The sequence below is a fragment of the Argiope bruennichi genome, chromosome 8, assembly GCF_947563725.1.
Source record: "Argiope bruennichi chromosome 8, qqArgBrue1.1, whole genome shotgun sequence".
Taxonomy (NCBI): Eukaryota; Metazoa; Arthropoda; class Arachnida; order Araneae; family Araneidae; genus Argiope; species Argiope bruennichi.
The window spans coordinates 45,350,172-45,365,061 of NC_079158.1; the positions used below are offsets into that span (position 1 = coordinate 45,350,172).

Here is a 14,890-nt window from a genome sequence, read left to right on the forward strand (position 1 = left end):
ATTACAATTTTGTAACAATATTGTAATGACTTGATTCTAACCGATCAAATAAGAGGGTAGCGTTTAAAGACAATTTCTTTATTTACAGCCTTATGTACATAAGCGCAACTCGTTCTCATCTAGGTTAATATGATTGATAATATTTACAACACAGTTGAAAGTTAAACATGAATAATTCCTCGATTCATTCGGAGAAACAACCTCACAAGAAAAGCTAACAGACTGTTAGCGAATCCAGGGGGAACTCGAGGAATTCACCGATCTTCATGGGGTGGATCTTAACTCAAAAGCCCGAATCACACGAAGCTTCTCTGACTCCGACTGTGTAGTTTTTGCCTTTCTTCTTCAAACTTTTTGTAGCACATATGCGGATGTTGGCAAAAGTAGTTATGAAGCTGAGATTCAAATGAATGATGACTGCTGTACATTGAGGCTGTACCTCAATAATTTTTAAATTCACAGATAAATTCAGAAAGATATATTTTTGTCACCAAACAAGATTCCTAGTAATTTTTTCTTTTTGTAAAGGTTTGTAAAGTGTATTCATCAACAATCAACAGTCATCACTGTTACTATCGACAGAGATGAACCGTTAACCAAATCATATTTATCCATGTGCCTTCAGGCGGTTGCTCCGACCCACCTGAAGGCATATGAATAAATCTTATTTACCGACTCGCCATGACAGCAAAACTGGCGGGAACAATGTTTGAGTCTTAAGGGTCATCACCGGCCACGGCACAACCTTTCTCGTGGGAAGCACGTCCCGTCATCGATAGGAGATAGCCACCCCCCTCATCTCCATCATTTCTGTACCTAACAGGGTGGCGAGAACCAACCACCATACCGGGAACTTCTCATTTCTGAGGACCGCGGTGGCCTGGTGGTAAAGTCTCGGCTTCGTAACCGGAGGGTTGCAGGTTCGAGACCCGATTCCACCGAAGAGCCGTCGTGTAAGGGGGTCTATTGCACGTTAAATCCGTCCTGACCAAACGTCCTCCCGCTGGTGTGGTGTGGAGTGGAGAGAGGGGTGCCAGCTCAGGTGTTACGAGGTCCGTCCCAAAATAGCCCTCAAACGGGACGTTAATATAACTGAAACTGAAACTAAATCTCATTTCTGATGTGCCTTCCCTTGAGAATCGACAGAGATAAACCACAGGGGAATTATGATGAATTGTGCCTCAGAACGATGTATGCTATATAACAAAAGGATCGTCTATGTGTGTGGTTAAAATGAGTCAATATATGTAATCCCTGCATTAAATAGTGCGATTTATTACCTCTTGAAGTACGCGTCATTCAAATAACAGCAGCAGTTACCTGTATCTCCATAAAACTTAAAATCAAAGCATTCATTTGTCCCCTTGGGCTTCAAAATCTTAAATATTAAAAAATAAATTATGGAATTATATTAATAATGACAGATTATAAAAACGAAAGCCTGGTTCGAAATTGATTTAACTAAGAGATTTATTTTATTGTAGTAATTTTTCTTAATAATCATCTACGCACACTTCTTTTTTTTTTTTTTTTTCGAATTCTTATCAGAATATACAAGGGAAATCGAGTTTTAAATATTACTATGATTCAGCAGATAATTTTTAAATCATTAAAGATAGATATAAATTTGTAATTGGAGAAATACTCTAAATGTCGTAAGAATTATATTTTATAATGTTTGGATTTTTATATATTATAATGCCAGTTCATTTATCGCCTAAATTTCGCAATATTGTACTTTCATTTTTTTATATGGTTTTCTAAACTACTTTGTTAACAGGTAATACGTCTTATTTCCAACGTCCAAAGCCTTATTTTCTTTCTGAAAGCCTTATTTTCTTTCTGAAAGCCTTATTTTCTTTATGAACCAAAAAAGAACTTTTGTGGAAGAAAGAAAAGACATTTATCATTAAATATAATTTTATAAAACTTATTTCTAATGTGTGCCTTGATGAGAATTTTAAGCCCACATCACATTTTTTCAGACTTGGAAAGCTAATATTACAATCTCGTTATACTTTTCCAAAAAATGACACACGGTTCACTATTTGGGAACTTTTGGTTTAGTTTAACTATACTAACGACTCGTTTTAAAGCAACACTAGGACTATTTTGGGACAGACCTCAAAATTTTGAATCGTGATCAGATTTCGAGGACGACACCAGATCTTACCCCCCCCCTCACCAAACTTCCATACCACACCAGCGGGAGGACGTTTGGCTCTGATGGATTTAACGTGCTCCAGACCCGCTTACTCGACTGTTCTCCGGAGGAATCGGGTCTCGAATCTGAAATCCTCCGGTCCCGAAGCCGATACCTTACCACTCCGGTCGTACCATTAAATATTTTACGCAATTCCAACTTTAATAGATTCTTCAGCAAAATATTTTAAAACTTCAAATTTTGATTGTCATATAATTCACTCATAATATTATAAAGGCCTTCAGTTATAACGTGATATGTATCTCTCTCATTTTCTGTTACCCCTCGTAGAATTTATGGTTTAAATTAAAGTGTAAATGATTAATCTGCAATTAATATAATAATATTTTTTACTGAAACAAAGCATTTTTTTAATAATATGATTACTGATAATAGAGTCACTGAGCGTTTAAACTTTATGGGCACTAAAGAATATCTTTCTTAATTTATATAATATCTCAAGAATTTGTCAACAAAATTTTCTCAGATTCATCATGAACAGATCGATTCCTTAACAATGTTTCATTTTAAATCCATCAAACACTAAGAAAATAAAATGAATCGTTTAAAATAATCGGTCGAAAACAGGTTTAAAAAAACTACTTAAAAAACGATGTACTTAAAACTATAAGCATATACAAAAAAATATATAACTAACATAAATACAATTTGCTTACAAAAGCATGCAACTAACCTAAAAATAATTTAAATCATCCGTTGATAATGGTTGTCATGGCAACGCAATGCGCATTCGTGAATTTTCTTCGCCAATTACGCTAACGCAAATGCGTGAATTTTTTCTACGCCAGTTGGGGTAACGCTATGCAGATTATACATTTTTAATTTCCTTTATTCTGTGCTATTTTAATTCAAAAGTACTTCAGAATGAATCTGAAACATGGATTCATTAACAATGTTTCATTTTAAATGCACCAAACATTAAGAAAATAAACAGAATCGTTTGAAATAATCCGCCGAAAAATTTTAACCCTAGCCTCTTTACTGTTGGGAGAAAAAAAACTGAAGCTGTACTCATTTGGCGGTGGGGAAAATAGATTTTTTTTGGCGGGAAAGTTGGCGGTGGGGAAAATAAGATTTTTTTGGCGGGAAAGTTAGTTTTTAATTAATACTTAAAATTCCAATTAAAATTTCAAAAAAGGGACCCCAGGTGCACATTCCCGACCTCTAAGGTATGCATGTACCAAATTTGGTAGCTGTATGTCAAATGACCTGGCCTGTAGAACGCCAACACACACACACACACACACACACACATTGAGCTTTATTATAAGTATAGATAATAGACACATTCAATAGCATGCTAGTTAGCTTCGAGATTGATTTTAAAAAAGCAATAACAAATATAGTTACTCTGCTCCTTTATATAAAATGTAGTATCTCGGATTGTTTTGTCTGCATGAGGTAACTGTAGCCTATAGTTATGGAGCCACAGGTTACCGACTCTTAAAACTGGTTGCATCATTGGGCCTCTTTCTTAAGATTAACATGATTTATGTATAAAAATGATTTATGGTAAAAAAATATTAAAATTAAGTAGAAGAAAAATACCTAATAATATTTCATTATGTATATATACCTTATTATGCTTGTTTAAGTAGGTGACTGCGTTGAAAAATCGATTTTTTTTTTTTTTTTTTTTTTTTGCGAAAATATGAAATATTTTGAATTTAATATTCTTAATATCTGAACAGGTTTCTTTATAAAATCATTAGAATTTGGTCTCTAAGTATATTTTTAGGAAAGTTAGCAATGATTTTTATTTTTGCATTTACAAACGTTTTATCGTTGTTTTACATCTTTAGTTGTTATTTTCTCAAATACAGAATATGGTAGGATTTTTTCTTACGGAAAACTTCACAAACTAAAATCCAATACCAATTTTTTTGTTCAAACTTTGTCTTATTCATTGGTTGAACACCATTACTGAAGAAATGAATAGAAATACAGTTTATTTCTTAGCTCAAGAACTAGATTATATATTTCTTTAGCTATCTGTAAAATTTTAAGCAAATCATTTGATAAATCTCTAGACTAGAAGATTTTTGCCTTATACTTCTTTTTAGCCAAAAAATTTCAATTTTTCCAATTTTTTTAAAAACCCTTTAGCACTTTACTAGTATATTTTGGTTTCGTAGATGTTTTTTTCAATCTCTTTTATGCAAATATTCAAAAATATAACAGTAACAAACAAAAATATAACAATAAAAACGAATAATATATTTTTTCTTTTACAGGCAATAATCCGCAATATTAGAAATGAAAAATTTTAATTCGGAACCGGTATTCATAAGGGAAAATACCACTTTACTTGAACTTACATAAATTGAAAACTTAATGCATTTTGACTTCTATTGATTTTTGATTGACATAAATTTAGAACAAGCGTTTTCAGAAATTAATTTTACTGTGAATACACTAAGAAATCAGTTAAAAGAATATGTAATGCCTTCTTATTTAAAAATGGAAATAATCTCATATTTTTCAAATTTTGGTAAGACTTTACTCAGAAATTCAGCGACAAAAAATCCTTAAAAACTATATCTTCTAACTATACTTCTTCTAAAACTATATCTGACTTTGGAGCCACGGTGGCCTAGTGGTAAGGTCTCATATGTCGTCCCCATCATCTGACCGTGGTTCGAATTTACGAAGTCAGTTCCAAATAGCTCTGGTGTTGCTTTAAAACGGGATGTTAATATAACTAAGCTAAACATTATAATGATTTTATTTTATAATTTCATAAAAATTAAATATATATTATAAAATACTTGGAATTACAATATGCTGTTTGGCAAAAGAAAAACAATTTATTTTTGACTTTAATGACTATATTTTATATTAATAATAGCGACTATTTTAAACATTGATAATAAATAACTAAATAACAATTACAGTATATATCATCAACAAAAAACTCTTTTTAACTACAAAACAGCAATTTTAGAGTCAATTTTCGAAAACATTTCAGCTGCTTTTTTGACTCCTTTAGGTCCTATATTGGTAAATTAGATTCTAAAAATCGTCTCCTTACTTACGGACTTCAGATCTACATAAAAAAAAAAGTCAAAATGAAATAAGAAAGTAAACGTCATTAGTAAATTACCAAAGGAAATTTAGAAAAATAAAGAATCTTCTTTAATACTTAGTTTTCAACAATGAGAAAAAAAAATTCTATTCAATATTTGTAAAAATGACAAGAATTTCTTAAATGTTATTACTTGCAGATAAAAAAAAAATTTAAAAAAAAAATTCCAAAATTCTGGAAAAAATGGCAACTAAATTGATATTATTAAAAACATTATATTTTGAATTTCAAGTTGGTGTAAAAATAACTTTTGTGTGATAATATTTCTGGAGGTTACGGATGAAAAACACCAAAATTTGCTAAATTTTTAATAAATAATATTGTGGTTGTTACTTATGACACTTGCCACGGACAAGCCCGCTGTTCGAAGACAGCCGATTTAAGCCTAAGGGGGTGAGCCTCTTGTTTTTATCGTAGAGCCATCTAGGGCTAAGAGTACGACTTAACTACTCGCACGTCACAGCCCTTTTTATGGCGCGGACTTCATTCACGCATTTCATTCACTCATCCACAGATCGTAATTTAGACTTGAATCAGAGAACGATCACCCCTGATCCAGTACCCCCAGTGGTATTACTCTCGACATGGAGGACTGTGTGACCACGACAGATTTAAACGCGCGTCAGTCATCAAGCACGCGGGGAATCTTCGGCCGGCGGGGTTCGAATTCGCAACCTAAGGGACGCGAATCCAACGCTCTACCAACCTGGCTATCCCGGCCCCCAATAAATAATATTAAATCTTTTAATTACTTAAAATTTCAAAAATAAATGCTCCAACTACTACCATTTCTGAAACACGTATAAAACAACTTCGGAAGTTCTAAGTTATATAGTATGTCCTGAAGAACGCTAACACACAGTTTTTTTTTTGTTAGTAGCAGAGATATATTTTTAAAGAAAGATTCTAATATTATTCAGTATAGTATTATTTCCTTAAAGCATTGTTTTCATCATTTCAGTTTTTATAATTTGATCTGTAGATTTTTTTATATAAATTTTTATTTTCTACCTTTCAATGTATTAATAAAAACATATTATTTATTACATAATGATTCAAATTAAAAGCCTTTTTTTAAATAATTTTTTATTGCACCAATCAATTTCCCATTGCCGGAAATATCCTCCAAGTATGAAGACGTTACTTCAATTGATTCTATCGCCAGGGCGTTCCCAAACAAGGATATTTTAATTTGAATCACCCTTATTTATATTCTTGACTAATATGTTTTATGATTTAATAATTATAAATAACACTATATCTTCTAATCCATTTTTTCTAAAATTTATGGCATTTGATTATATGAAGTCAAAACTTTTCTAATATTAAACAAGTAATTAGTTTGTTCAGAAAAATTCGTCATTGGGAATGCACAATTTTACAACAGTTAAAAATACTGGTACATTCGATAAGCAAAGAAAAAAAAAAATCAATTACCAAATTCCATCTTTTCAATATGTAAGTTATTTCAAATAAAGTCACGTGAAAAATTTACAGTTTAATATTCCGATGTCTGCTTAAAAAATGTGAAATTTCCAAAATTCTGATTATATCTTTAATCTTTAACTATCAACCAATCGTCATTCCCTCGGTCAAAAATAATATTACAGGTGTTTATGATGATAATAAGAGCCTACATATAGATAGCTAAAAAATGATAACAAATGAAAAATTTTTTTTAGGAAATTGATTAATTGGTTCTTATCAATTTTCCAGAAGAAAAAAAATCTGACACACCGATATTGAGAAATGCAATTTCTACATGGTTATAGAACGCAACTCATTGAATTTTTAAATAATCTCTAAAGTTTTTTAATTTATCTCTCCTGTGTGAGATTTAGTATTGATATAAATACTAATCATTAAATATGTTAATTCCTTTTTTTTAAATTTTTGGTTGTACATAATTAGCACAATATTTATAAATCTAATTCTTTTGCTGAATTGAAGTTTTATGAGAACGTAAGTAGTAACAGAAAATTTTCTGTCTATATTTTTAAATAATCGTCTTTTGCGATGAGTTGGTTCGCTAGGCATATTTGCTTTGTATAATTTCAGTTTAATCTTTTCTGTGTAATTTGACATTGTTTCTTTTAATGAAGTATTTTCAAGCCACAAATTGTGATGAATATTAAAGCCTTGTAGTTTTAATAACCGTGCACTTGTTCCGCTTATTATATACATGAACCTTTCTAGTGAAATCAAATCAGATTATTCATATTGCCATTAATGGCTTAACAGTTCCTAGAAATCTATCTTCTAAATGCATGATTTTTTTAAATTCTGCAGAAGTAAAGTAAAGTGAAGTTGACTATAACTTCATTTTTTTATTTTTTTATGTACACTGTGCAAATAATAAACAAAACTCTTTCCTTTAACTTTTTCTTTTTTAAGTCGCAAGGTTAAATTTTTGATGAAACAATGAAAACGGTTTGAGTTCATTGAAAACTATTGTTAAAAATTCTATAAAAATATTCTAAAAATATATAATACTTCTAAAGTTAAAACAAACTAAGCGAAATTAAAAAATTTTTACGCCTAAATTTGATGTAATTGCATATTACATCTAAATTTAAGGGTCAAATATAGGATAACTTGATTAATGTCATTAAAAAGAAAAAAAAAATATTTTAAAAATATTCTAAACAATAAATTTGTGCATTAATAATTAACTTTGTATGTTATCGTAGAAAAAAATACAAAAATTCCCAAATTTTTAATAAATTAAAATTAAAAATAAAATATTGTCCTAGATACATTTTTCCAGCTTCAAAGAATATTAATACCTAAGTTGGTAGACAAACGATTTACCTTGTAGATCACCAACTTACACTTGTTCTCTTTTATTACTAACAGGGACAGAGAGATAAAGCCATCATGATATTGATTTTTACCAATGGGTGTAATAATTTTTTTTTTGTTCATTGTTGGAAAAAAAATTATATACAAGAAAAAAAGTGTGGAAAATTCAGAAAGGCCTTAAACATTGCAGAGAAGTTTAAGACAGTTTTTTTGTGGAATTTTTTTTTTAATAATCATCTAATAATACATATTATCGTTAAAAATTAAATGAATAAAGTAAGAGAAATTTATAGAATTGACTATACATTTAAGAGGATAATATTTAAAAAAAATCTAGATTGATTTTATTTCTTTCAAGTATGCGAATTATACAGGTAGAAAATATTGTAATTATCCAAGAATTCGAATTCATTTCATTCGTAGGAATGTTGTCCATTTTCAGAAACGGGAACTATCAAAACGTTCTAGCGCATGCGTGAATCGATTTTGATTTCACTAAAATAGGAATACGATGGAAAATGAAGGGTATATTTACTTTTTATTAAGCAATATATGCAAACATTTTATCTTCATTTATTGATTTGCTGTACATTCGGAAGAAATTAAAGATATAACAAATTAACCGCTTTATGGCGACTAACTTGTTTGCTCAAAGTATTGGTTTTTCCCAGCTACTAAACTATGAATAAAGAGTGCATTTATTTAAAATTAAATGTGTATTTTTATAATTTGATAATAATAAAAATGTGAATTTAATGGAACTAAATTAATGCACGTGCAAATGAAATGTTTATAAATAAGAAATCAAATTGAAAGAAGTGGAAATACTGCTTCAGACTTAATGTTCAAAAAAAGCAATTAAAAATATTTTTGACTTCAAAAGCACGCGATTGAATGATTTGGTGAAATAATGAAATTTGTTTGAATTCAATCAAAAAGAAAAAAAGCAGATTGTTTATCAAATTAAGAGATTAATAAATTTTTTTATGGCTTAAGGGCCAGAACTATAGAAAAATTAGAGAAACATTTTTTAATTGAATAATTTAAAGCTAATTTAATTGAATTAAAATTTAACTTTATTTTACTTTTTATTGTTTTTACTTTTTATTTACCACTTTATTTTAATTTTGAACTCTAAAAAATATTGCAGCGATATTTTTCTTGCCTTGAAAAGTACTTGCGATATTTCATTAAAACAAAATTTGTATATTATTTAGATAAAACATTTATTTTTATATATGTACATTTTTTTATGCAGAGGTATTTAAATTTGTGTGTTTCAGAAACTTAATAAAAAAAAACATTTTTCTGAAAAAAATTCGTTCAAAATTTATGGGAGTGCCTTAACTCTTTGACTACACATTTATTTGTAATGCCTCTTGTATTTGAAGCAAATTTAATTTTTTGAAAATGTGAAGACAGTAGCTTTTAGGTAAGAATTCATTTATTTCTTATTATTCAGAATATATACTACTGCGTAATATTGGGAGAACTTAAGCTAATTAGAATTATGAAAAAAAAAATGGAAACATAAATTTAAATAAATACATTACGTACTGATATATCAAAGTTACCCAAAGGGTTAATAAAACGAATCGCATGCAATTATTAACTGATGTATTTGAAATTGTGTAGATACCAACACTTTTCAATCATTTTATTTACAAATGATTTAAAACACAGTAGAAAATTTAAGTTGATCTTTCATTTGAGAAAATTTTACAATCTTCAAATATAACTATCAGAATTATATGACAGATTAACTGCCCATAAAGCATCTAACTGCACGTTGTCTTACAGTGTGCTGCGACTTGACACCCTTTTTCCTTCTACGAGATATGGAATGGATTTCAAAATTAAATTGCCACGGTGGATTCGGCGTGTTTCATGTGAGTATTTATTGTTTACATTAGTCGCGAGAGACAATATACATTATTATAATCAAACAAAGCATACATGCAAAAAGAACGATTGAATATATTTATCAAAATATTACTTGAAAAAACTCGGTTTTACTTTTTTAAAACTTAAAAGGAATTTTTTCATAATTTTTCAAGCTTGAAGGAAAAAAAAAATCTAATTGTTTCTATTTACAGATATCAATATTTGAGATTTGAATTTCTATAAAATCTAAACACCCACTTTCGTAGACAGCTGATTTTAATTCACTATAAAAAAAATTCTGAAGTCGAAAATAACATTTCCACAAGGATAAAAATACTTTGTAGAAACATTTTCATCAATAATTTCTGCATGCCGACTCTCTTCTAAAAAAAAAAAAATGTAAATTTAGATAGGCAGACGTAAAAAAATAAAACCTTCTTTTCGTCTGATATCAACATGTATATTTGAAATATTTGAATCGAAGATTTAAGAAATGCATTCTGTTTGTATAAAAACTGTGTACATTTCTGTACTTACAAATGTAATAAAATATGAATGTTGAAACGTTTCCGCATCGTCGCAGTGCAAGATTCCTTAGATGGTTCATCTTCCCATGGTAACTCAACTTCCATGATGGTTACCATGGTTACGGTCTGCACAGTCTAGCCTGTGTTAAAAATAGTTGCTCTCTATAATATAACAGTTATAATAATTCTAGCTCATAGAGTGGGGTAGCATTTCCGGTTCGAACGGCGATTGGAGATGTAGCGAACTGTCAAGGGGCGATTTAATTTTCACGTAGCTGCGGTGTGTGCCTGTTAACTTGGGAGAACGTGCGAAAAAGATCGTTTTTATGGTATAGCGTTTATGAAAAGCCAAGTATTTTCATCGGTTTCTATCTGAATTTTGGCAAACGATTTTCCCGGGACGAAGAATATTTATTTCTTTATCGTGGTGGTGGAAGTTGAATTCTGAAAAGAACAGTTTATTTTATTCGAACTCTTTTTTTTTTTCCCTCCCAAAACTTCTTTTGACATTTTCTATTTATTTTGGTGTTCGTATTAACTTTTATTATCGTTTGTTGAAAAATTAAAGAAGAAATAATTCGAAACTTTGTCGATCTCAATATTGCTGAGTTGTGGAACATTATAAAGACATTAGTGATCTGATATATAATTGTCAAATATTATCTGCCGAATTTTAGAAAAATTCACCATTAACAGATTTTATTTTGTTATTTGGCTTTTCAATCAAATAGAACTGTATTCAAGTCTTTGACAGTTCTAATAACTCTTTATCTGTTGTTGTAATTCAGAAACGAAGAAATTTATCTCAAAATGAGTTTTTTCAAATCTAAAACCTGTTTGCAAATACCAAGAACTCTGTAATCCTTGTACTTTATCAAAATTTCGAGTGTTTCATCAAGATGCTATCCAGTTATGCAAGACGGTGTTTATTCGAGACCTGACTCTATCGAAGAGTTCCTTGCTGATCTAGCATTTCTTTATCTACGAAGACAAGTAAGTAATTATTTGCGCCAATTAAATTTAAAGTTGCATCTATTGGAAATATTAAATTCCTTGTTTTAGAAAATAATTATCAGCTCAATAATGAGTATAATTCTGTGAAAAATTCATTCTTAATAATGTGGTTCTATAAAATTTAGTGTTTCTTTATTTATGAAGATTATTAACATTTTTAAATTTCAAAAATTAGCACATATGTCTGAAATTAATAGCTTTATAATATGTAATTATTAATCAGAATTAATTTTAATTAAATAATTACTTTCACTGTTAATATTTTTGTAAAAGAAAGAATAAAAAATTTTATTTATAAATAATTAAATTAATATAGTTAACATAAGTTAAAAATAAGTGTGATTTCTTTATGTACAAAAATTATTTGTACACGGCGACCAAACCAAACTATCAAAAGTAGCATCCCTCCCAAGATAATGAATATCTTGTTCAAAAAATTAAAATTACAAGCTATATAATTAGTATAATTCTTATAATAGAATTTATCAGCAACGGCATCTTTTAAAAATATAATTTAGAATTTCCTTATTAAGAATGGAAGTAAAACACGATTTTGTACACCTTAGTTTCAAAATTAGCATCAAGCAAAATTTTTGAAGTTAATATTAACTAAGTTGCTGAGTTGTCATCTTAAAAAAATATTTTATTATAAGCTATATAAAATAATTATTTTTAAATATATCCTATATAATAGTAATATAATAAATATTTTTTATACAATGAATTTAATTTTTACCATTGGTATTTGTGGGGTTAAAAATTGTCCAACCCAATGTTTTCGAAGAAATATTTAAATCGTCCATAAATATATTAAATTTCTATTAAAATTAAGTTTATATTATTTTAAGTTTCTCAACGAGTTGGCCATTTTACGAATTCGCAAATAAGTATAAAGAATTATATATCTCATAACATATCAATAAACACTTGATAAAATAGTTATAAATGTTCTTGATTTTTTGAAATCTTATTAGTTCGAGCAATATTTTATGTCAAAGAATTGAAATAATATTTTCCTCATTTATAAAAATGTTAAATATAAATGCCAGAGTATTTTGATTTTTTTAAAAATCGTTTTCTTTAAATATTTTTTTTTCTCTTGCAAATCGTTTGCCTCAAATATTTGAAATTTTTTTTTCTCATTTCTTTGTAATAAAATTATATTAAATATTTAAAAATTGATTTTATTGCCATAAATAAGGTTTTCTTAAGCCACATATTAGATTTACTGCATTTGATGTGATATTTTACAGAATATTTATTTATTGAATAGCAATAATCGAATATAATTTTACACAGTTGTAGTTTGATTTGTATAACAAGGACTTTAATCTGTCTCGTAATATTTGCCAGTTCGGTGAATAATTCATTTTATTAATTTTAGTTTGTTGCTGAAATATTAATTAATTTCATAGCATATCTATCCCATTCTAATAAATGCAAAATAATATTTTCTTTAAACAAATTATTCATCTTATCAAATGTAAATTTCTAAAACTAAGAAGTAAATGTTATAAACTCAAATTCATATAATAGTTATACCATATATGTGAATCATTTTAAATTTAAACAAAACTTTGTAAGTTTTCTTTGAATTTAGTAACTGATTTTTTATTATAAACATGAAGTTTTCAGTATGTGAAAGATAATTGGGGTTTTGAACAATGCAAATTCAAAGCACAAGTTATTGTATGCATTTGTCGTTGAATAATAAATTTATTTAAATTAGTTGTTGAATCTGTCGAAGCAATAAAGGAAACATTTTGTGAGCATTGAAATAATCGGTTATTACAGGTCGTTGAACCAATTTATATTTATTAACTTTTCAGTAGAATATTTTTTGTGTGTTAATTCTTTTTATTCTATAACATGATAATTCCTGTTTTGAAGAAGTAACATCTTTCATCTCTGTGTTATAAAGAATTGTATTTATATTAAGTCTGTAACAACAATTTTGTATACAAAACAATTTCTGCAATATATTTGAAAAAAAAAATGACTCATATCTGAAAATGCATTTGTTTATTTTATATTAAAGAAAACAAGCCTTATGCATTTCATTTAATTATAGCAAACGAAAGTATACAATTGTAAAACGTGCTTATTTTCCGTGATTATAGCTGACTAACTAGGAAATATTATTTTAAAATTATAATATAAATTACAGAATTACTTAGAATTGTTCAAAGGTTTTCTTTGCAAATCATAAAAACAATAAACATTTTTATTAAAAAAAATTCCGAAATGATCGAAGTTGTATTTATAAATTTATGACTGATGGGAGATATAAAATTCTCATTATGAGGAATAAAAAAAAAAGAATTGCATTGTTTTTTTTTTGTTTTAATGAAAAAAGTATTTAAAAAATATTTTTATTAATTAATTTTAAAGCATAGACTATTTTTCTCTACGTTTTATTTAAGCAGAGTTTTAGAATATCCTGTTTTTATGAATATCGACATGTTATTCAATATTTGAAGTGATTTTAATTCACTTTACTAATAAAATTTATGATTTTATTAGTAAATAAAATAAAATACCAATATTTATTCGCATTAACACTAAATATCCATATTTCCTTTTTAAAATTAGTAAAAAAAAAAAAAAAAAAAAATGTAAGTTTATAAAAATCGCTTAAAAATTCCAATCTTCTAAAACGTATCTGCGCCAAATTTGATAGCTTTAGATCAAACGTTCTGTCCTATATAATCCCAAAAAGCATATATATCCTTTATTAGCTATACAGATAATTATTTTAATATGTAGCCAAGTCTTACTTCTTGAAAAAGAATATAGTCAATAAATAGTTGTATGTTCTTGAAATCTTTTTTGATTTTTATCAACATTATTTGAATTTACATACGTCTTTTAGATAATTTAAAGATATTTTTGGCTTTATCATGGGCTTTAAACTTAGTTTTAGAAAAAGCTTTTGTATTTTAAAAATATTTTCAATTCAGCAACCAAACACAAGATTAGAGAAAATCATATTCTCTCTTCTTATCCAAGTAAACTGTAAATAAAACAAATCCATTTTCTATATTTCATTTTATTTAATAGTTAAAATAACAGCTTAACAAAATAATCTTCTTACTTTGCCGCTCTTCCTGTAAATTGTATGATATAAAAGTCACCCTGTAGGACAGATCACTGGACCAAAAGCCATCAAAGTGACTAGTTGTAAATTCTTATATTGGTGGCGTTTTCTAAAAAATTTTTTTTCAATGTATTCCTTAGATTTTTGATTAATTAAAAATAATCTAAATGTTGACATTTTTCTACAGTAAGTGGGGCATATCATTTCATAAAAGTCATTTTTAAATTACTTTAAAATTCAAAAAATTAGCTTTTTAA

At 27.9% G+C, this 14,890-nt stretch overlaps 1 protein-coding gene across 1 annotated transcript in view; it reads left to right on the top strand.

Annotated features, from left to right (window-relative positions):
• LOC129980573 (zinc finger protein rotund-like) overlaps nt 1–14,890 on the top strand; it is a 424,990-nt gene that overhangs the window by 20,951 nt on the left and 389,149 nt on the right. Inside the window, exon 2 of the mRNA XM_056090935.1 lies at nt 9,912–10,000. The gene's annotated coding sequence lies outside the window, so the exon portion shown is untranslated. The remainder of the gene's footprint in view (nt 1–9,911; nt 10,001–14,890) is intronic.